This window comes from Podarcis melisellensis (assembly GCF_964234715.1).
Source record: "Podarcis melisellensis genome assembly, chromosome: 11".
In the NCBI taxonomy this organism is placed as follows: domain Eukaryota; kingdom Metazoa; phylum Chordata; class Lepidosauria; order Squamata; family Lacertidae; genus Podarcis; species Podarcis melisellensis.
The window spans coordinates 62,053,728-62,077,753 of NC_138543.1; the positions used below are offsets into that span (position 1 = coordinate 62,053,728).

Genomic DNA, 24,026 nt, shown 5'->3' on the forward strand with positions numbered 1-24,026 from the left:
TATAGGACATCTGAAAATAATCGAAATAGCGGAACTGGACAAAATATATTGTTAGACACTGAGAAAAAACCAGAAGCAAGGGATTCATTTGAGAGTCATGACAGGGACCCCAACTCTATAATGTTCGGGGGGGGAAGATCAGCTCAACTCTGTTTGTGTTACCTGGACAGGTATTCTTCTGTGACAAGGCAACGGATGCATCAGGAACTGAGCCTGACAGGTCAAATCTGATTTGGAAAAAGAGCCCTTGAGGTGCAGCCTCGCTTTTGCAGATTTTGGGATTCCTTGCTCCCTCCTCCCCTCCTCCCCCAACTCAACAATCTCCTCACAGCTTGTAAAACAGCTCGAATGAAAGAGGGCTGGATAAGTGTTGGCTGCCTGTCAAGTGTCTGTCCCAGGAGCCCAGGAGGCAGAGAACTTAAAAGGTAACACATGATGGAGAAGCGAGCACCAGAGCTGGCCTCCTTTCTCCAAGGCTGTCTTTCCCTCCCCTTAAAGGGGAACAGGCACGGGGTCCGGGGCAAGGGGTGCGCTGCTTTGCTGGGTGAGGCTAGCCGCATCCCCATCTGCACCAGGGCCCTTTTACCCCCGGAAAGGTGCCTCTTGCAAAACTCATAAGCAGAGCATCTGCTGGATCAGGCCAGTGGCCCATCTAGTCCAGCCTCCTGTTCTCACAGGGGTCAACAACCAGATGCCCCAATGGGAAATCCACAAGCAGGATCCAACCATCAGAGATTCTCTCCCCTCCTGGGGTTTCCAGCAACTTGCATTCAGAAGCATTGCTGCCTCTGACCGTGGAGGCAGAATATAGCCATCTGGCTGGTAACCAAGTGGTCCGCAGGCTAAGAACCTCCCCTGATGCTGGGAAAGATGGAGGGCACAAGGAGAAGGGGACGACAGAGGACGAGATGGTTGGACAGTGTTCTTGAAGCTACCAGCATGAGTTTGACCAAACTGTGGGAGGCAGTGGAAGACAGGAGAGCCTGGCGTGCTCTGGTTCAGGGGGTCACAAAGAGTCGGACACAACTAAACGACTAAACAACAACAAACCACCTATACATCTAAGACTGAGCAAGGCATAGAGAATGTAGATAAAAGTTTCCCTCTGTCTCTTGACAGCCTTAGAACTCATGGACATATAGGTGGACATTCACGAGTTCTAAGGTTGTCAGAGGCTGAGGGAAACATTTATCTACTTTCTCTATCCCTTACTCAGTCCTAGAAACTTCTATCTTGCTGCTTCTTCCTCGCCTTTTATCTAAACTAAAAAACCCAAACTCTGCAGCCTTTCCGTATTTTGGAACCTTTCCAATGCTAAACTATCCATTTCCAGGTGAGGCACCCAGAACGGAACTCAGTGCTCCAGCTGTGCCCACACCACAGATTTGTATGTTGCCGTTATTATATTGGCAGTCTTCTTTCCAGTGATTCCTTTCCTAATGGTCCTTAGCGGGGAATTTGCCTTTTTCACAGCCGCAGCATGTTGGGTCGACATCTGAGCGACCCGCACAGTTCTTCACAGAACCACAAAATCTCGTATGGGTCTTACAATGGGACGCGGGTGGCGCTGTGGGTTAAACCACAGAGCCTAAGATTTGCCGATCAGAAGGTCAGCGGTTCGAATCCCCGCACCGGGGTGAGCTCCCGTTGCTCGGTCCCTGCTCCTGCCAACCTAGCAGTTCGAAAGCACATCAAAGTGCAAGTAGATAAATAGGTATCGCTCCAGCGGGAAGGTAAACGGTGTTTCTGTGCGCTTCTCTGGTTCGCCAGAAGCGGCTTAGTTCTGCTGGCCACATGACCCGGAAGCTGTACGCCGGCTCCCTCGGCCAATAAAGCGAGATGAGCGCCGCAACCCCAGAGTCGGCCACGACTGGACCTAATGGTCAGGGGTCCCTTTACCTTTACCTTTTACCTTGCTGCCTCCCTGCAGCTGGGAACGCAGCCCAGAAGCCCTTCTTCCCAGTTTCTGCAAACAGCCTTCTCCCTGCAGCTGGAATGCAAACTCAGCATCCTGCTTCTGTCCCCTTGTGGGGGCTATGGCTTTCTGGGAGGGGAGGGGGGCTTCCTGAGTGTCGCTCTGTGGGGGCAAAGAGTCACGGAAGTGCCTGCCTGCATGTCGGGCTTGATGTTGAGTTCCCAGAAGTAACTTTTCAATCCTTGCCAAACACTGCCAGGTCTGTTTCCTCCCCTCTGCAGATGGTGGGGGCCCAGGGAGTGCAGGAAGGCAGATGCCCCTGGGGCAACTCTCCAGACAGGGAGGACAGAACCCGGGCGTCGGAGAGGGCAAATTCTTTGTGACGGCCATGGAATGGAAACAGTGCATTTGTTTTATTTTGCTCGCTTGATATATTTTTACGCCTCCCCTCAAATGAAAGGTTCTCGGGGCAGCATGCAGCATTTAAAATGAAATTATTATTACTATTATTATTATTATTATTATTATTATTATTATTACTACTACTACTACAGTGGTATCTCGGGATGCGAACGGGATCCGTTCCGGAGCCCAGTTCGCATCCTGAATAGAACGTAAGGCGCAATGGCGTGTGTGCGGGTCACGTTTTGCCACTTCCGCGCATGCGTGTGACATCATTTTGAGCATCTGTGCATGCGTGAGCGGCGAAACCCAGAAGGAACACGCTCCGTTACTTCCAGGTTGCCGCAGAGCGCAACCCAAAAGCGCTCAACCTGAAGCACATTCAACCCGAGGTATGACTGTATTATGTTTATTTATTTAATTTCTTTACCACCCTATACCAAAAAGTCTCAGGGCAGTTCACATAAAATATCAAATACATAAAATCAAAACAAAAAACAACAACCCAATAAAAAAACCCAAAAGAGCCAGCATTTTAAAAAAGGGTATAGGATGTAGATCAAGTCATGCAAAGGCCTGGTTGAAAAAGACCATTTTTGCCTGGTGCCTAAAGGTGGGACGCAGGTGGCGCTGTGGGTTAAAGCCTCAGCGCCTAGGACTTGCCGATCGGAAGGTCGGTGGTTCGAATCCCTGCGGCGGGGTGCGCTCCCGCTGCTCGGTCCCAGCGCCTGCCAACCTAGCAGTTCGAAAGCACCTCCGGGTGCAAGTAGATAAATAGGGACCGCTTACCAGCGGGAAGGTAAACGGCGTTTCCGTGTGCAGCTCTGGCTCGCCAGAGCAGCGATGTCACACTGGCCACGTGACCCGGAAGTGTCTCCGGACAGCGCTGGCCCCTGGCCTCTTAAGTGAGATGGGCGCACAACCCCAGAGTCTGTCAAGACTGGCCCGTATGGGCAGGGGTACCTTTACCTTTACTTTAAAGGTGTATAGTGAAGGCGCCAGGCGAACCTCCCTGGGGAGAGCATTCCACAGACCGGGAGCCACTGCAGAGAAGACCCGTTTTTGTGTTGCCATCCTCTGGACATCTGAGGAGGAGGCACACGAAGGAGGGACTCAGAAGATGATCTCAGGGACCGGGTAGGTTCATATGGGAAGAGGCAGTCCTTGAGGTATTGCAGTCCTGAGCCATTTAAGGCTTTATAGGTCAAAACCAGCACTTTAATGTTTTGAGTATACCCAAATGCGAGATAAAGAGGGATTGTGCTATATAGTGGAAGTGCTGTTAGACAGGGAGGAGAGGAGCGAGGCTTGAAAGTTTGGTGGGCAAAACCAAGCAGGGGTTGGGTGGCTGTATGTCATGGATGCTTTAGCTGAGATTCCTGCATTTCAGGGGGTTGGGCTAGATGACCCCAGGGGTCCCTTCCAACTCTTACGATTCTATGAAAGGTGCCGCTCGGCTATTCCGCAGGGCTGTTGTGCAAGGAAAAGGTGCAAGAGCCTCTTCTCAGTCTCTCCTTCCATCACAATACTTTGTCCTCTTCCTCCGTTTCCAGGATGAGCTTCTTCCATTTTCCTCCACTTTATATATTTTTTTAATGCATCAAGGAAATATTGTGTTCTGTATTCCATGTCTGATAATGTATCAGTTTCTCAATTCTGCAGTTGAGCTCTGGTTCAGATGCAGTCCTGATGTTCAGTGGCGTAGCGTGGGTTGTCAGCACCCGGGGCAAGGCAAGTAATTTGCGCCCCCTAACCCGTGGATTTGCGCCCCCTAACCTTAACCCCCAGATGTTGCGCCCGGTGTGGCCGGCCCCCCCTGCACCTCCCACGCTACGCCACTGTTGATGTCAGCCAGACAGCTTTATGCTCACATTCAGAGGTGTGCGTGTGAAAAGTGAAGCAGCACCCTTGGGTGCCTTCTGCCGTTCTGGGTCGCACTCTTTCCGTCTTGCATTTCATATCCCCTGGGGAGAACCCCAGCCATTCCACTCCCCCCCCCCGATGCCCCAGTGCCAGTTGTTCTGGCCAATTGCTGACGGCCAGCCTTTTGGATCAGAGCTGAGTCGCTAATATTATTTTGGGAGCGGAGGAAGCCTGCCTGCTGGGCAAACAAAAGCCAGCAAGTGTGAAAATACGAGCTGGTGACACGCTGCATCCTCTTGCTGGGCTTTCTTGTAAATATGTCACTGCGGAAGGAGGGAGGGGAAAGGAGTTGGCTGCAAGGAGAGCATCCGGCCAGGAGGTTCTGGCCCCTGGTGGAGCAAGCTGGCCAGTTGGTGCCAGGGGCCCGTGTTGGTCCTGGAAACGAGGGGGCAGAGGCGGAGCTTGTTCCTGGATTCTCTTTGCTTCCATCTAACACATTGGCAGCACATTTCTCTTCCTGTTTCATCTTGAGATCACACACACACAGCTCACTCCTGTGAGTGCCAGTTTTCATTTTACAGTTCGGAAACTGAGGCTGGAGCAGAATGGTTTTGTTTAGGGTCAAATGGTGTAGTTGTGCACTTAAAGCACATTTAAAGTACAGTGGTACCTCGGGTTAAGAACTTAATTCATCCTGGAGGTCCGTTCTTAACCTGAAACTGTTCTTAACCTGAGGTACCACTTTAGCTAATGGGGCCTCCCGCTGCCGCCGCACCACCAGAGCATGATTTCTGTTCTCATCCTGAAGCAAAGTTCTTAACCCGAGGTACTTCTTCTAGGTTAGCGGAATCTGTAACCTGAAGCGCCTGTAACTTGAAGCGTCTGTAACTCGAGGTACCACTGTACATAGGTTTTAATGTGCATTAAAGTACACTGCCCCTTCCAAAGTATACTGGGAACCATAGTTCACCCCCCACAGATCCACAATTCCCAGCACCCGTAGGAAAGTGCAGGATTATTCCGTGGGCAGGGTGTTTGCTGTCAATGCATGCTGTGTATGCAGCCTGTGGCTTGCACCCAGCTTTCTTGAGATATGTCATAGAAATCATAGAACAGTAGAGCTGGAAGGGACCCCAAGGATCATCTAGTCCAGCCCCCTACAGTGCAGGATTCTTGTCCGCACTGAACCACCCGCATAACTCCAGTGGCATAGCATGGGGGGCACAGGAGCAGTTGCCCCGGGTGCAAAATTGTTGGGGGCCCAAAATTTCATCCCCTGGTGCTTCCTCAATACATCTGTTCGCTTCTATTGCTGGGCTCAGTTGCAAACAGTTTCTCCGTGCAAACCAGGAAGTGACTTCTCTAGACAACGGGACGGGTCGGCTCTGCTTTTCTCATCTCTGTGGCTGTGGTCTCCTGGGCGATGCAGACACTGTTCTCTCCCTCCCTCCCACCCCTCCATGCAGCCCCGGGCACTGGCAACCTCTGCTACATCACTGGATTACCTTTTCCCCCCAATTAATTTTCCAAAATTTTAAACTAACAAACAAACATATATAATAACTTATCTTAATAACATTGTTAAGTGACTTCCTCAAATTCCCTTGACTGATTTTCAATCTATATCTATATCTATATCTATATCTATATCTATATCTATATCTATATCTATCTCTATCTCTATCTCTATCTCTATCTCTATCTCTATCTATCTATCTATCTATCTATCTATCTATCTATCTATCTATATCTATCTCATTATAACGGTTTTCCAAAACAGATTCTCATAAAATTGACTTAATCCTCGTAACATCTTTGTTTCTTTTCATCTTTGCTTTAAACATAGTATTCTATAACTTCACATATTTAAATCCTTAGCCTATCTATTTTTTGCAAGTATTTCTGATTAATTTATCTTAGCATATTTAAGTAAATAATCTTTGAAGTTCTTCCATTCTTCCTGGTGCTCCTCCTCCTTCTGGTCACGGACTCTTCCAGTCAGGTTGGCTAGCTCCGAAAAGTCCATCAACTTCATCTGCCATTCCTTCACTGTTGGTACTTCTTGTGTTTTCCAATTCTTGGCCAGTAAAATTTGAGCTGCAGTTGTGGCGTACAAAAAAAATCTAACATCTTTTTTGGGCAATTCCAAACTGGATCACTGGATAACTCCCTTTCAGACTAGACTGGCATTAGAAGGCTGCCAGTCTTGAGCTGTAGGGTTTGAGGGAAACTCCAGGGGTCCGAGTCTGCCACACGCTTTGCATCCCAGCTCCTCTCTAAATAGCCCTCTGGTTTCCTAGGTGCTATTTGGCTGCTGCTTCCCCGCATCACACCTAAAAAATAGCATGCACAGCACAGGAATTTGCTGGGTCCTTGACAGAGTCGCCGCCTTTTCGGAAACATGGCCAGCGCCAAGCGAAATAGGAAGCTGGCCGAGGCAGGAAGGGTGCAGAGTGCTCTGTTTGCATCTATTGCCTTGGCCGGCTGGCTGGCAGGGCCGCCGAGTCCCTTTTGCAGAGACTGCCAGGACTTGCACCTCCAGTGGCTCCAGTTTGGGAGGAGCAGATGCTTCCTAGGCCAGCGGAGAGAGCGAGGCGACTCCTTGATGGGCCATCAGCAAAGAGGGGACGAAGCGCCCTCCCGGATGTTCAGATTTGGGGTGGTGGAAGTGCCAGGGCGGGTCAGGTCTCAGAGGTCTGAAGGACTGCCAGCAGATCATCTTCATTCTAGATTGGCCCTTGGATAGCAATTGCCACGTTTCCAGACTTAAACTACATGGTTAATCTATGGAATCCCGCAGGAAGCAATGATGGCCACCAACTTAGATGGCTTTAAAAGAGGATTGGACAAATTCATGGAGGGAAGGGCTATCAACGTCTACTAGCCACAATGGCTATGTTCTACCTCCACAGTTAGAGTCAGCAATGCTTCACCTGGTACGCAGGATGAGACCCTCCCTGCCTGCAGACTGTCTCCTCAGAGTGGTGCATGTTCTGGTTATCTCCCACTTTGACTACTGCCATGTGCACTACATGGGGCTGCCTTTGAAGTTGACCCAGAAACTACAACTAATCCAGAATGTGGCAGCTAGACTGGTGACTGGGAGTGGCCCCCGAGACCATATAACACCAGTCTTGAAAAACCTACATTGGCTCCCAGTATGTTTCCGAGCACAATTCAAAGTGTTGGTGCTGACCTTTAAAGCCCTAAATGGCCTCGGCCCAGTATACCCGAAGGAGCGTCTCCACCCCGGACACCGGGGTCCAGATCCAAGTGCCTTCTGGAGGTTCCCTCATTGCGAGAAGTGAGGTTACAGGGAACCAGGCAGAGGGCCTTCTCGGTAGTGGCGCCCGCCCTGTAGAACTCCCTCCCACCAGATGTCAAAGAGATAAACAACTACCTGACATTCAGAAGACATCTGAAGGCAGCCCTGTTCAGGGAAGTTTTTAATGTGTGATATTTTAATGTATTTTTAATCTTTGTTGGAAGCCGCCCAGAGTGGCTGGGGAAAGCCAGCCAGATGGGCGGGATACAAATAATAAATTACTATTATTCTGTCTCCCAGTTGCTGGAAACCACAAAAGGAGAGAGGGCTACTCTTGTGCTCGAATCCTGCTTGCTGGTTTCCCTTTTGGAGCATCTGGTTGGCCTTGTCAGGACAGGACCCTGGACTAGATGAACCATTGGCTGATCCAGCAGGCTCTTCTGATGTTCTTAGGTCCCAAGTAGTCTTCAAGGGCAGCCCCATAGGGAGCATGTTGCAGTAGTCCAGTCTGGAAGTTTTCACCGTGGCCAATGAGAGAGAGCTATCGACGGCTACTAGCCATGATGGCTTTGCTCTGCCTCTGTGGTTAGAGTTTTCCACAGGTATCTGGTTGGCCATTGTGGGAAGAAGGTGCTGGACTGGATGAATCACCCCTGGGTGGCCAGATTTGGGATAGTGGAGGTGTCAGGAGAAGACAGACAGGTCAGGTCTCAGAGGTCTGATGTAAGAGCCAGCTGTTCTTACTCATTCTCATTCATTCCTTGGGTTACAATTGCCGTGTTTCCGAAGTGTAATTGCCTTTGTGTGAGGCAAGGAGTGTCATCTGTGCTCTGGATATTTTTAATGCTTCCAAATTTAGACTTCAGGAACAGTCACTTAATTTATAAATACAGCACTATCCTCCGATTGACTGCATAAGTGCATATTTGGCTTGCGACTGAGGCGTGATTTCTCAATAAATGTTTGCATTCAAGAATGGTTACTCATGCATCTGACTAAAGAGGAGAAGCTCTGATTGCATACTGACCTGTGTCTGGGATCAAGTTTAGAAGATGAAAGTGCTGTCCCTGCTGAAGGTCATAATGAACTTGTTTGAATTTGTCCACGTGTTGCAAGTCGAGATTCATTTCCCTCAAAAGGATTCCTCTACATCTTGAAAAGTAAAATAAGGTTACCAGACGTCCCTGTTTCCCGGGGACAGTCCCCGGATTTACAAATCAGTCCCCATACAAAATCCATTGAAGTTGAAACGTGTCCCCTGACTCATTGAAAAATATCTGGTAACCTTAATGTAAAATGAGATCCTCAAGACAGAATTTGCCACCTTTTTTTTTTACAGGCGCCACCAAAACTCTTGTTCAGACCCTTGTTCTGTCTACCTTGCATTGACAACTGTAACATTTTATTCCTTGTCTTCTTCTCCTCTCTTGGCTTAAACTGAGCAGAGATTCGGCATCCTTCCTTTTGACTTTCGCGCATCCTAGCGTCTTCAAGACCTTTTTTTAAGCTGACAAACCTGGAGTCATTTAAAATATCCTTCAGCAGTTCATCGTTTTAATGATCGCTCTGCATTGCTTTTAAATGTTTTCCGTGTTGCTAGTTACCACCCTAATATTTTAGAAGAGGACAGTGCAGAAATACTTTTATAAATGAAATAGTAAAACCTTAAGTTGGCTGCAGCCAGTGCGGTCCTTTGGGCGCAGGTGGGATATGCTGTCACAATCTCACGTCTGGCTGGAGAAGCCTGACCTGGCCACAGAAATCCATGATCAAGCCATGGTTTGACTGCTGCCATGCGCTCTGTGTGGCCCTTTAAAGTCCTCTTCCAAACTCATCATATTGAAATATGGCTGCCTGAATCATGTGACACCCCCCCCCCCCCACTGTTAAATACCACCAGTGCATTTCCGAGCTGAGATTGAACTGCTGGCTTTAACTTCTTTAAATCCTTGAATGAGGATTTGAAGGAGCACCTACAGCCAATATTGTTTTGCTCACGCATCAGGGATGGAAGTCTGAGTTGTTTGCCCCACTGCACACCCACCCACCGAAAATCCACTCTTTAGTGCTAAATTGGAACAAACGGCAATCCATAGGAAACCTGATTGCTGTTTGTTCCAATTCGGTGCTAAACCTGATTGCCGTTTGTTCCAATTCGGTGCTAAACCGCAGCTTTTCCCAGGGGGAAGTGAAGAGGCAAATGGAGGTGTGGCTAAGCCCTGAATGGCTCATCACCATCCAATCTTGGAATTGTGGAGCTGGAAGGGAACCCAAAGGTCATTTGGTCCAACCTCCTGCAATGCCGGAATCCCAGCCAAAGCATCCTTTGTCTTCTTGTATGGGCCACAGGAGACAATATGGCTGCAGTTTTGCTCAGGAGAGGAGCAGACGGAAGTGGGCTTGTGACAAACAACCCCCAGAAAAAGCAGGCTCCTCAGGCCTTCACACCAGCCCTGGTGCATCTGCAGCAGCACAACCTGGCGCCTTGCTCTGCCCCAGCTGCAATAAAACATGTCTCTCCCCTATTGGTCTCTGCAGCCACAGCAGGCGCTGCTAGCTCCCTACAGCTTGAGCTCACCCCAAAAGGGGGACTCCTCTGTTGTCTCCCCAGACCGATGCCCCGCCTATCCCACCTTGAGCTCCTTGGAAAAAGAAATGTGATATAAGCAAACAAATAAATTTGGAAGAAGCAGAGAAATGATGCCTGCGAGCTGCATCTTTCCTCCAGAATCTGATCTGCTTCCCCCAAACCTCCATTGGGCCCCCTCTCTCCACTCCCCCCCCCCCACCAATTTACTGCAGGAGCTGAATCAGCCCTCCTGCCCCCCTCCGTCTCAACAGCCCTGCCTCAAACAAGGCTCCTCTTTTATTATTTTTGGGGCCTCTGTTTCCCCCCTGCTGCCCCTCTCCTTTCTGCGCCTTCGCCATCTGGGTTCGATAGAAATGCACACACACACACACGATTCCTCCCAGCAAAGCTTATTTTCCTCCATTTAGGTTTTCTTTTTTTTTTAGTGTATGTTTTCTGTAGCTCTAATTGGCCGGGGCTTGAACCCGCGCCAAGGCAAACGCACCTGAGGGAGTCTTGCTTTACAGGCCCCCTCGCGAGGGCCAGAAATTTGGCCTCTCTTACTGCTGGGGTGGGGCGGGAATCGTGACCGGGGGAAGGGGGAACTTTTGGCAGGGTCTTTGCTGACCGGGAAGGGAAGGGGGGGTCACGCCAACAGCACAGTTGCCAGCCGTGCCCCATGACAGCTGCCCTCTGTTGGCGGAGCCAGGAGGAAAGGCTTCAAGCTTTTGGTGCGGAGGGGGAAATAGATGCTGTGTCAGGCCTGCAACCAGCTGTGAACTGTGCCCCCCTCCCTCTGCAAAAAGGGGCCTGGACTGCAGATGGGCCAACGGAGGATGCCAGGCACGGGGACCGCATGTGCTACCCAGAAAGGAGCGGGTCCACTTCCAGATTCTGAGTATTTTTGTGTCTGCTCAACCTCTGGAGTCCAAGTCTTCTATGCTGGGTCTTTCCCCCCTCATGTTTGTCTGTCAGAAGTATCACGTAGTGGGGAGAAATACATGAGGAGTTGGGAAAAAATGCTTAAGATCCCATTAACGAAAAAACCAGAGACTTACCAATAATAATAATAATAATAATAATTTATTATTTATATGCCGCCCATCTGGCTGGCCTTCTAACAAAATACAGTAATGCATCAAACATTAAAAACTTCCCTAAACAGGGCTGCCTTCAGATGTCTTCTGAAAGTCTGGTAGTTGTTTTTCTCTTTGACATCTGGTGGGAGGCCGTTCCACAGGGCGGTGCCACTACCAAGAAGGCCCTCTGCCTGGTTCCCTGTAACTGGGCTTCTTGCAGCGAGGGAACCGCCAGAAGGCCCTTGGTGCTGGACCTCAGTGTCCGGGCAGAATGATGGGGGTGGAGACGCTCCTTCAGGTCTACTGGGCCAACGCCATTTAGGGCTTTAGAGGTCAGCACCAACACTTTGACTTGTGCTCGGAAATGTACTGGGAGCCAGTGTAGGTCTTTCAAGACCGGTGTTATGTGGTCCCAGTCCCCAGTCTAGCTGCCACATTCTGGATTAGTTGTAGTTTCCGGGTCACCTTCTAAGGTAGCCCCACGTAGAGAGCATTGCAGTAGTCCAAGTGAGAGAACCAGAGTAGGCACCACTCTGGTGAGACAGTCTGCAGGCAGACCGGGCCTTTTAGGAAAAGAAATGCCAGAATCGAAAGAAAGAATTTTCTTATATGCAACCACCGCAGCTAGGATAGTAATAGCATCTAAATGGAAATCTAAAGAACTACCTACCAAGGAGGAATGGATTCTCGAATTAAATGAATATTTAAAATTGGCTAAATTAACAGCATCCATACAAAAGCAGTCAAATCAAAAACTAAGAAAAGAATGGCAATGCTTTGATGGTTATACGACAAAATATTGCTCTAAAAAGACATGCTAATATGCTTAGATTAAGAACGTAAATGCATCAAAACAATAAATTATCGAGGACTGGGGGAAATTTGTGGAATATCTGGAACATATAAGTGAGGGACAGATAACGCTAATGGGGTTTAAAGAAGCACTGTGAAAGATTAAGAAATATTGTCTAAAGGGAATAAAAAGAAAGATATAAATAATGTCAATATAAAATTAAGAAATGCGTAATTTAAAGAATAACTATGGATGATTTACGGAAAAGCTGGAGGAAGTCCTGAAAAGGAATAAGTTGTGAAAATTTGATGTGAAACTAATATATTTTTTTAGTTACAGATAGGTAGCCGTGTTGGTCTGCCATAGTCAAAACAAAAAAAATTCCTTCCAGTAGCACCTTAAAGACCAACTAAGTTAGTTCTGGTATGAGCTTTCGTGTGCATGGTATCTGAAGAAGTGTGCATGCACACGAAAGCTCATACCAGAACTAACTTAGTTGGTCTTTAAGGTGCTACTGGAAGGAAATTTTTTTGTTATGTTTTTTTGTGTGTGTATGTGTTTGATGTAAATTAATAAAAATTCATTAAAAAAAACAACAACAATAAATTATCAATGACATATGTATGTATACAGAGAAAATAAAAACAATCAGAATACAATGATAAGGGTAAAATTGATTCTAGAGAAGACGAGTAGCGGTGGAGGGAAGTTAAACAGGGTGGTGAGTTTATTTTATTTTGTTTATGTTTTTTCTTTATGGATATTGTATGATGATTTAATATATAATGATTTAATGTTTCTTTTCTGTTATGTATTATTTCTCTTTTTTTAAATTAAATTGCATGACAGAAAATCTAAATAAAATCTAAATAAAAATACAAAAGGAAAAAGAAGAAGTATCACGTAGTGAGGCTTTAGAAGCCAGATTTGCACAACCACAAGTCAAGGTTCAGGAGTCGGTCCTCCCTTGTGGTTTCCCCTCCTCTCAGAGGTCCTCAGCTCTTTGGGACTCCTTGATACCCATTCCACATTTGTAAGAACTTGATTGTTTAGAGTTAGTTTTAGTTAGTTAGTTAGTTAGCTAGCTAGTTAGTTAGTTAGTTATTAGAAGTTTTCACTGAAAAAAATATTATGAAATAAAAGAAATATGACTACAGTCGTACCTTGGAAGTCGAACGGAATCCGTTCCAGAAGTCTATTCGACTTCCAAAACGTTCGTAAACCAAAGTGAGGCCAGCAGAAGTTTCTGCCACCAATTGGAAGCCCCATCGAATGTTTGGCTTCCAAAAATAGTTCACAAACCAGAAGTCATTTCCAGGCTTGCGACATACGGGAGCGAAAACGTTTGAGAACTAAGCTGTTTGAAAACCAAGGTACGACTGTGATGTGAAAAGGAAAAGGAAAAATAACCAAAGCATTACAATACAACAGAGTATACAGTAGGGTAAATAAGTACATAAGTAATACAATCATATGTACTGTTAGTTTATTTGTTTTTATAATCAAGTGGTATATAAATTCTCTGAAATAAATGGGAAAGGGGGAAACATGCTTGTGCACTAGCTCTTCGCGTTACAACTGTGATTCAGATGGTTTTGGGTGGCCTGATGGCATCTCTGCTGCCAGGTGTTAATGCAACGATGGCCAAAGGCAGCTGATCTCTCAGCAGAGGACATGGCCTGGCCCTGTTTTGCTCTCCCCCCCCCCCAGCTCTGCAGCCTGATGGAACGACTTCAGCTCCTTTTTCAAGCCTGACCTCTCAGGATTTATGGAACTTTCTTTCTCTCCCTGTAAAATGCACATTGTGCTGTGCCGATTCCCCTGCCTGGCATCTGACGCAGTCGGCTGTTGCCTCTCAGTGTCTCTGCAGACCTGTGATTAGTCTCTTCGGGGCTGCGGCGTTCCTGCAACAAATCCTGCCCATATCTGCTGCTGCGGGACGGGAGGCCTACCCTCTTCTGTGATTTGTTTCTGACACGAGGTTGCTGTGGCGATGGCCACCACATGGCTTGGCAAGGCCAGCACCAAGCAGAACGTGATTTATGGGTGGGAAGAGAACAGACCTTGCATCGCCCACTCCACATTCTGCCTTTCCAAACCCCATGACTTTTCCTTTTCCCCGGGAGTTGAGAGGTTAACGGGACCCCCCTCTTCCCGGACCAAACCGATGGCCCAGCGCCTTTCGAGGGGCTGCTTCTCAGGTGCGCTTGGAGCTGCCCAGAGCCCAGAAGGGGCCTTTGTTTTGGAAGCGGCAGAGGGATGTTTTGCACGGCTGGAATGCAGCGCTCCCGTCCCGGCGAGCGAAGGAGCACGGGAGCGGCAGTGGGCTGTTTGCTTTGGAGCTCGCCTGCTGGCTGACCCGAGCTCCTCCGTGCTTGGAAGCCGGCTTGTGGCTATGCCCTGCCCCGGGCCAGGAGGCGTCGCTAGCCAAAGCACAGCTACGGAGAGCCGTCCAGCAGGAAAGAGGTTGCCCAGCTGTGGTTTTGAAAGGGTGCCGGTGGAAGCCATGAGGAATGGGCAGACGGCTAAGGGACCCTGGTGCCCGGGGAGCCCTTTGACCCCTTCTTTCTGGAGGGAGGGAGGAGTAGCAGCAGGATCAGGACCCCTCCCAGCTCAGCTGAGCACCTCTAGTCTAGAGGTCTGGTCTAGCCACTTGCCCATAGGTCAGAGATGCCATTCCCTCTGGCATCTCCAGCTAAGGCAGGGAATTATCCGTGCCTGAAAGCTTGGCGCCACTGCTGCCAGTCAGGGTAGACAGTATTGAACTAGATGGACCCAATTCTCCACTTAGTATAAGGCTCCTTCCTATGCTCCCATGACAGAGTTGGGCAGTCCAATTTTTTATGCCACGTGGGCTGCAAAAGCACTTTGACATGGAACCTGTGGGCACAAGCACAGTGCCTTGTCGCAAGGCTGGAATTTGAAGCCCCTCCCCAGCCCTCGCGCTGACTTCCCAAAGATAACGAAACAAGGCTCCTAGGTGAACCTCAGTCAGCTTGTTAGGTGGTTGTAGGCAGCCATGCTCTCCCCACCTCGGTGCCCCCTCTCCCCCAGAATGGGGGTGACAGCGCTGACCTACCTTCCAGCGTTGTTTGCAAGGACTGGAACAAGCTGGCGTACAGGAAGCGCCTTAAACTGTAATGTGCTCATGCCCTGCTATGTATGGTTGAGTTTCATAATAAGCGCAATAGGGCGTAGCAGGTGGAGAAAAGAGAGTCTTCTTCTTCTTCTTCTTCTTCTTCTTCTTCTTCTTCTTCTTCTTCTTCTTCTTCTTCTTCTTCAATATTCTGTTGGAAGCCGCCCAGAGTGGCTGGGGAAACCCAGCTAGATGGGCGGGGTATAAATTATTATTATTATTATTATTATTATTATTATTATTATTATTATTATTATTATTATTACTAACTCAGTGGAACGGCTCTGCTCTGCAATGCTTCTGAATCCCATTTGCTGGAAGACGTGGGGCATCTGGGCTAGGTCCAGATGTTTTGACCCAGCAGGCCCTTTTTATATGCTTTCACCCACAACCCCACTGCCTCTCAGGTAATATCCTCAAGCCCCGTTCTTTGCTCAAATGGCCATGAGCTCCTGCAGAGCATGATTTCCCAAAGCCTTGATTGCGTGATTTGTGCATGATTTTTTCACAGCACCCCGGATCGTCTCCTCCTCCTCCTCTCCCTTGCCCGCTGATACCCACACCTGCGCAGGTTGCCTTTTGCCCTGGGAGATGCTGCTCCTGTCCTCTCCTCGCTTGCTTTTGCCCTGCCCCGAAACTCTGCCTGCAAAATGGAGAGCCAGGGATGCCTTGCCTTTCGCTCCTGGTATCTGCAGCCTGAAATCGAACCCAGCCCCCGGCTCCCCCACTCCATTCCCCAGCCGCCCAACTTTTTTACGAGCGCTTTGCTTTTGACATTATTTTTAGGAATTTCTCCAGCGTGTGGCTGGGCTGGTGGGGGGAGGGCGGTGGGGGGAAATGGTTTTCCTTTCCTCCCGAGCAGCAGGCAGGAGCCGCTGGGCTGCTTTGGCTGCCGTTCTGCTTGTTAACAGAGCAGTTGCTGTTCGGCTCCTGCCAGAGCCTCAGGTTACGGGTAGGCGAGGGGCTCGGCTTGGGTGCAGTGGGGCGGCTGCCGAGGGGAGGGGGCTTGGGCTGCGGGGAGGCTTGGGCGAGGGGCAGAAGCGGGGGTCGCGGTGGGGATTGGGTGGGTGTGTTCCCAGCTCTCCGGCTGCAGCCAGCGTCAAGAATAGCGGCCCCCCTCCACCAACCCCCCTTTCCTTTCTTTCTTTTCCCAGAGTTTTTGTGATCTGGCGGCGGCTGCGAGGCCATGGGGAACTGCAGAGGCAGCAGAGGCAGCACCAGGTCTTGAAGGTAAGCTCTTGCCACTGGACGGCAGAAATGCTCCTGCGCTCTCCGAAGGACGAGGGAGACTAGTAGTTGTGGGTTCCGGAGCATGGCGCTGTCCAGTTGCACCAGGCAGAGGAGAAACCCCGTGGGTCATGAGTGGTTTAGATATTACATGGGGAAATGGGTTGGCTGAAGGAGCCATGCGCTGCCTGAACCTCTCCATCCCTATGCCGTGCATGTGTTTTATGCCGGGCTGGGTTCCTCTGGCCGATCCCGGCAGAAGGAGCTTGGCTCCTCCAGAGGCGACACGGCATCGCTGAGTCACAATCCACTGAGTCAGCCCTCTGGGACCCCTGCGTCAACGGGGTCACCGCACGCGGTGGACTCTCTCGTATCTGAGTCAGAGCGTTGGGAAGCGTTCAGTCCTGCGCAGCTGAGTTCAAAGCGTTTTGCAGGGCACGCTGCGCACAAGTCTCGGGCTGTTTTTACAACATGTGTTTTCCGCACAGCCAGGGAGAGCGTTGTTAGGGCTGCAGCCGTTTCCTTGCTAAATGTACTTGCTCCGCCGTTTAGGGTGCAATAACCCTCACAAAGCTGCTTTACGGCATTTAATAAATATCTTCCAAAACTCTTACCACTTTAGCGCTCAAAAAAGAAGCTTCCAAATTTATTTCCAAAGTTAACTCTGGTGCACTACTGCAATGGTGGTGCAGGCTGCTTCGTGCTGTTGTTTTTGTACGAGTTGCTCAGACTTCCACTCAGGCTATCTAAGCCGAAATGTTTCTCTAGATCTCCTGAGCCGAAGCTTTGCCAGACTTATTACCCTTGCAGCAGTGACAGTAGCAGCAGCAGCCGCCCTGGTCGATTGTATCTCATCCAACTCTCCAAGGTCAACCCAAAGCAACCTTTTAATGGGGCCATAAACCAGGAGGCGTATGTAGAAAGTTTCGGCATGCGGACCCTGCATTTATGGAACGCTCTCCCTCGGAGATTAATCAAAGCCCAGCGCTGTAACCTTCTGAAAGCTGTGCACAATCTGCTTGGGGTGGCTTCTGCTGCAGGGGACAAGCCGAGAGACGGTGGTGGGGTTAAGAGACCAATGGAGTTTTGGATGCCGAATTGGATTTAAAGTGGATGCTTCGTTTGTTTAATCTGTTAACTGCCCTCAGAGTCTCCAGGGTGGGGTGAGCTAGGTCCTCAAACAATTAAATCGCTGCTCTTTTATTAGCCATTTATTAACCAAATAAGTTGTTTTGGTTATATTTCTGTTTAACCCGTTGCTGTGCACAGTCTCTCTGAAGGCGGAGGAATTGGCTTCCATTTTTCTGCCTTTATGGTTCTCTGGCTGCATTGCAGTTTACTTTCTCTGGAACTGATATAGTTCAGTTGCTGTGGAGCACAACAGAAAGATCTGTGTATGTTCTGCCTGGAGAAGAGAAGATTATTGTGGGAAAGATTGTGGATTATTGTGGGAAAGAGGGCGATGAAAATTATCAAGGGGATGGAGAAACTTCCCCTATGAGGAAGGTTGCAGCATTTAGGACTTTCTAGTTTAGAGAAAAGGCGAGTTTAAAAGGTGGCATGATAGATGTTTATAAACCCACAGGATGGAGAAATTGGAGAGCGAAATCTCATAATACTAGAACCCAGCTGGGGGGCATCCAAGGAAGCTAAATGTTGGGAGAATTCAGGACAAAAGAAAATACTTGCACAGTGCACAGTTCAACTGCGGAACTCCCTGCCACAAGCAGGTAGTGACGGCCACCAAATTGGATAGCTTTAAAAGATTAGACAGATTTATGGAGTGTAAGGTTCTTCTGATGGCTACTAGTAAGGAAGGCTATATTTGGCTCTAAACGGCCTCGGCCCAGTATACCTGAAGGAGCGTCTCCACCCCCATCGTTCAGCCCGGACACTGAGATCCAGAACCGAGGACCTTCTGACCCTCACTGCAAGAAGTTACAGGGAACCAGGCAGAGGGCCTTCTCGGTAGTGGCGCCTGCCCTGTGGAACGCCCTCCCATCAGATGTCAAGGAAATTAACAACTACCTGACTTTTAGAAGACATCTGACTGCAGCCCTGCATAGGGAAGTTTTTAATGTTTGAAGTTTTATTCTGTTTTTAATGTTCTGTTGAAAGCCACCCAAAGTGGCTGGGGGAGGCCAGCCAGGTGGGCGGGGCAGAAATGATAAATAATAATCATCATCATCATCATCATCATCATTACAATTGGAGGCAGAACGGTTTCTGAATACCAGCCACTGGAGACAACAGGAAGGGAGAGAGCTACTCTTGTGCTCCGATGCTTGCAGGTTTCCCAGTGGGGTAACTGTTTGGCCATTTTGAGAACAGGACACTGGACTAGATGGGCCATTGCTCCAGCAGGCTTTTCTCATGCTTATATTAATGTGAGCCATGGCAGAGGTTTTCAGAAACCTGCTGGGCTGTCTAACACAGAAGATGGAGCGAACTCTTGTTCTCCCGTTGCTCCAGAGGGCAGGACCAGCATTGGAGGGTGGAAACTGCAAGGCAGCCATTTTGTTTTGTTTTTTTTTTGCTATGAACATTACGAGAAATTTCCTAATGGCAAGAGCCTTTCAACAGTGGAACAGTCTGCCTCAAGGAAGTGGTGTCCTCTCCTTTGCCGAGGCAGAGACTGGGCGGCCATCACCAGTCAGCGATGCTGTAGATTCCTAGGCCTTCAATTTGTTGTGGTGGTTTAGTCGTTTAGTCATGTTCGACTCTTCATGACCCCCTGGACCAGAGCACGCCAGGCACTCCTGTCTTCCACTGCCTCCTGCAGTTTGGTCAAACTCATGCTGGTCCCTTCGAGAACACTGTCCCACCATCTCGTCCTCTGTTGTCCCCTTCTCCTTGTGCCCTCCATCTTTCCCAACATCAGGGTCTTCTCCAGGGAGTCTTCTCTTCTCATGAGGTGGCCAAAGTCTTGGAGCCTCAGCTTCAGGATCTGTCCTTCCAGTGAGGACTCAGGGCTGATTTCCTTCAGAATGGAGAGGTTTGATCTTCTTGCAGTCCATGGGACTCTCAAGAGTCTCCTCCAGACCAGAATTCAAAAGCATCAATTCTTCGGCGATCAGCCTTCTAGGCCTTCAATATCCCTCCCAAATCCAACATTCTGTGATGCTTTCACAACCTAGATGAATTGTGTCATTCTGGATTTTTTTGGGAAGGCTGAAATCAAGAGACCCATTTCCACACACTCCCTTCCCAAGTGGCCGAATTGGTAGCGTTAGCTACCCAAGCAGATGTTGCAATCCGGTAGACAACGCCAAAGGTTTTTTGGAGCCCGCTTGGCCGGTGTGGTCAAATCCCGGCAACTGCATGGCTGTGGCGTGAAAGGGGCGTGAGGAGTCATCATCTGCGTATCTTGGCAGCATTTGAGTTCCTCATCTCCAGGCAGGCTCAGAATTTGAGCTGAAGGTGGCAGTTTAAATGTCAGAGAGGAAATGTGCTTTTGCTCAGCTGGATTTCCAAGGGGAAATCTGTCTTTGGACAAAGATCATAGAATCTTAGAATCTCGGAAGGAACCCCAAGGGTCATCTAGTCCAACCCCCTGAAATGCAGGAATCTCAGCTAAAGCATCCCTGACTGATGGCCATCCAACCTCTGCTTGAAAACCTCCAATGGAGGAGAATTCACAACCTCCCAAGGGAGACCATTCCATTGTCAAATAGCTCATACTATCAGAAACATCTTCTTGATGTTTAGTCGGAATCTCCTTTCTTGCAACTTGGAGCTATTGGTTCGAATCCTACCCTCCAGAAGAAACAAACTTGCTCCATCTTCCATGTGGCAGCCCTTGAGATATTTGAAGATGACTATCATATCTCCTCTCAGTCTCCTCTTTTCCAGGCTAAACATCCCCAGCTCCTTCAACCGTTCCTCATCAGGCCTGGTTTCCAGACCCTTGATCATCTTGGTCGCCCTCCTCTGCCCATCCTCCAGCTTGTCCACATTCTTCTTAAATTGTGGTGCTCAGAATTGGACACAGTATTCCAGGTGTGGCCTGATCAAGGCAGAATAGAGTGATACTATTATTTCCCTTGATCTGGACACTAGACTTCTGTGGGTGCCACCTAGAATAGCATTCACTTCTTTTGCTGCTGCATCACACTGTTCACTCATGTTAAGCTTGTGGTCCTAAGACCCCTGGATCTTTTTCACGTCTCCTACTGGTAAGCCAGATGTTCCTCATCTTATATATGTGCATCTGGTTCTTCCTGCCTAAGTGCTTAACTTTGCATTTGTCCTTGTTGAAATTCATTTTGTGAGCTTGCGCCCAGTACTCCAATCTGTAAAAGTTATTTTGAATTCTGATTCTGTCTTCTGTGGCATCACCTTACCTTATGGCAGGATGAGTGAAAGACTCATTCTAACATGAGAAGATCTTGCTGGATCAGGCCAGTGGCCCATCTGGTTCAGCATCCTGTTCTCACAGGGACCGACTAGATGCTTGTGCGAAACCTCCAAGCAGGATCCAGGTTCTAGAGGCCTCTCCCTTCCTGTGGTTTCCAGCAACTGGGATTCGGAAGCCTGGCTGCCTCTGACTGCAGAGGTAGAGCATAGTCATCCTGGCCATCGACAGCAATAACCTCCACAAATTTGTCTACTCCTCTTTTAACGCCATCTAGGTTGGCAGCCATCCCTGCCTCCTGTGGCAGGGAGTTCCACAGTTTAACTGTGCTGAAGATGGCCTCATCATCATCACCTTGTGCTGTTGAACCCGGGACCTTTGGTCTGTCCCTGAGCTCTGGCCACTCCTTGTTGAGGGGTAAAGCCCCCCAGGTTAACTGTTATGGGGTGAAGCCTGCCTGAAAGCGCTTGCCCCTCTTCCAAGGTTCGTGCAGCTTAGCTGTGACCGCTCAGTTCTGAAAGAAATCCATTCTGTACGTTTTCAAGAGCACCCTTTACAAAATAAAAAGCAAATCACATGTTGCAGGACACTCAGAGTTTGGCATTTCTGTCCTTTCGTGAAAGAGGGAAAAGCTGGAGGGTTTGGGTTTCAAAATATGGATTTCAGTGTTGGAAGGAAATTCAGTTTTAATGAGGTCTTATGTCTCTATTCATTTTATTGCCTTCCCTGAGCCTTTAGAGTGGAGCAGGCAGTAAAATAAATTGTCCAGCTCTCCAGGAGCCTTCTAAGTTACCACCGGAAGATCCAGCATCGGTCTGTTGCCATGGGAGCTCTGCCAGGGTGGGAAGCAAGGAGAGATGGTCCCACCGTAGAGACAGGAAAGGTGGCCGGTGCTGAGCTTTTGATACACAGAAGGTGCCCACGTTCAACCCTTGCCATCTCTGGTGGGAAGGAACCTGGTAGCAAGGCTGGTAGTCTTGGTTCAGGTGGCACAGAGACTCACAGAATTGTAGTTCTGGGAGGGCACCCCAGCGGTCATCTAGTCCAACCCCTGCAATGTGGCAATCATGGCTAAAGAACCCCTGACAGAAGGTCATTCAAGCTCTCCAGCAAAGGGGAGCACACCACCTTCTGAGGGAGTTTTTTTAAACAGTTGGATGGGTTGTCATGTTGTCTTGAAGCTAGGAAATTAAGGGAGAGAGCCCAGTTGAAGATTAGGAGCAGACATTTGGAGGTAACATCAAGCCCTCTCTTATAAGACTTCTTGTTGTCAGAACCACAAGCCCATTCAATAAACACACGAAACGTAGCCGGCTGTACGTTTGAAAAAAATAATATATGCTATTCATTGTATTGAACTGTAGATTTCCACAGAAGTAACTCAAAGTTCAACGAAAAAAGTAGAAGACCCAGTGGATCAGTTCATTCAGTAATCAGTTTATGCATGAGGTCCATATATGTGAAAATGTCTGTTCCACCTGTCTGTTCCTAGAGTCCAACAATCCACACGAAAGGTTGTTGCAGTTCGACAAGGATTTCTGGAATATTAGCCTTGTTTCGCCGTCTTGGGCTTCATCAGTAGTACAAACTCATATATGATATCACAGGACGGTGGATCTTATAGCATAGTAGTAGCTGCTATAAGGGGACGCGGGTGGCGCTGTGGGTTAAACCGCAGAGCCTAGGGCTTGCCAATCAGAAGGTCGGTGGTTCGTATCTTCGATGGGGTGAGCTCCCATTGCTTGGTCCCTGCTCCTGCCAACCTAGCAGTTTGAAAGCACGTCAAAGTGCAAGTAGATAAATAGGTACTGCTCCGGCAGGAAGGTAAATGGCATTTCCATGCACTGCTCTGGTTTGCCAGAAGTGGCATAGTCATGCTGGCCACATGACCCGGAAGCTGTACGCCGGCTCCCTCGGCCAATAAAGCGAGATGGGCACCGCAACCCCGGAGTCAGTCACGACTGGACCTAATGGTCAGGGGTCCCTTTACCTTTAGCTGCTATAAGAACCACAAGCCCAGCAGCAACTCAGTCAAAGAACTCTTTGGCTTCCATCTTGGCAAAATGGCGCCCGGCCTTCTCGAAGGACTCAGCAGATCAAACAATACGGTCAAGGCAGTGGTGATTCTGTGTGGCCTTCTGAAGAGTTCTTTCAGCAAATAGATTTATTTTAATTGTGCTTCTTAAAAATGCAGTTTGAAAATCTAGGACTTTGCCCTGTTGTGTATGAGGTGATTTGAATTCCGGGCACACAGATGGTAATTTTCTGGACTCATTGAAATGGGGACAATTCAGTCAGATGTTGCTTCTCTCAGTGTGCACAGATGGAGCTGATCATTGCTTTTTGTTCCCTGTTTTGCCTTCCTGCTCATAAATCCTGAGAGGTATTTCCTGAAACTCTAAACTCTATATGAGTGAAAACTGGTTTGACAATCAGATCCCCTCTTCACAGGGACTCTTGGGAACTGTAGTTTTTTAAGTGGGGGGCTAGAAGCGCCTAACAGGATCCAGAGCATCTTGCCAGCTACAGTTCCTGGGATTCTTCCGGTGAAGTGATGCTAAAGTGATAGGCAATGAATGCGAGTTAGTGCAGCGGATGTGCCCCAAATACACGTTTGTACTTAGTTTGTGCACCTTGGCATTTTCTAATGGAGCATCTAAGGACACGTTCGGAAGTGGTGCTAAAAATGCCTTTCGGTCCGAAAAGTGTGAAGCTGGTTAATGAGGTGTAGAAAGTGGAAAAGAGCCATTTTAAAAATAGAAATCTGCATGCCAGCTAATGAAGATTTCCTTTTTCATTTTAAACTACACTTGTGGCAAACGGGCACAGGGGACTCACTGAGTTATTATACATGTCATACGAAAATGAGCATCTGTCCCGGAGAAACTGAGGCTTTCTTGGAGGTGATTTGCGGTTCCAGAGTGAGAAGGTCAGTGCTGCAAGGCAGATTTCCCTGAAAGATGGGCTTGACCACCGCCACCGATCAACTCCTGTGATGTACCAATGCAGGCGAGTGTTGTTTGGTGTGTTCCCGGACGTGTTCTCCGTTTACACAGAGCCACAGTGACGCCCAGCAAGATTGGCCGGCGCCTCGCGTGAACGCCCTGGGACGCTTCCCACAATTCTCTGCAACAAGCCATTGCTCGGCAGACACACGTCGACTTGGAAAGGGCTCTCTGCAGCTAGAAAATTCTGAAACCCACTGGAATAGCCAGGCATAGATGTTGAAAGCCGGCGTGGCGTTTCGCTCCAATGTTTTAAGCGTCCTCCTCTGCCTGTGTGAAACTGAGTCACAAGGTCTGGACGCCTTTGCATTTTTAATGAAAAATGCAAGGGAGCCTCACGGCAAGAGGCTTAAGGGGTTGAGTTGCCGGGCTGCAGTGTGGACATGCTCTCTTCATGGATTAAATGCATATGGGTTGG

The 24,026-nt window shown here is 48.7% G+C and overlaps 1 protein-coding gene across 3 annotated transcripts in view; it reads left to right on the top strand.

The window, feature by feature from the left end:
- Nucleotides 1–24,026, top strand: part of IL11RA (interleukin 11 receptor subunit alpha) — a 139,319-nt gene that overhangs the window by 51,472 nt on the left and 63,821 nt on the right. Inside the window, exons 1-3 of one of the 3 annotated variants that reach the window (XM_081929910.1) lie at nt 15,907–15,974; nt 16,177–16,252; nt 17,018–17,161. The gene's annotated coding sequence lies outside the window, so the exon portion shown is untranslated. Of the gene's footprint in view, nt 1–15,905; nt 15,975–16,176; nt 16,253–17,017; nt 17,162–24,026 lie in introns of those variants that run through there. The other 2 variants (XM_081929908.1, XM_081929911.1) reach the window with 2 other exon arrangements.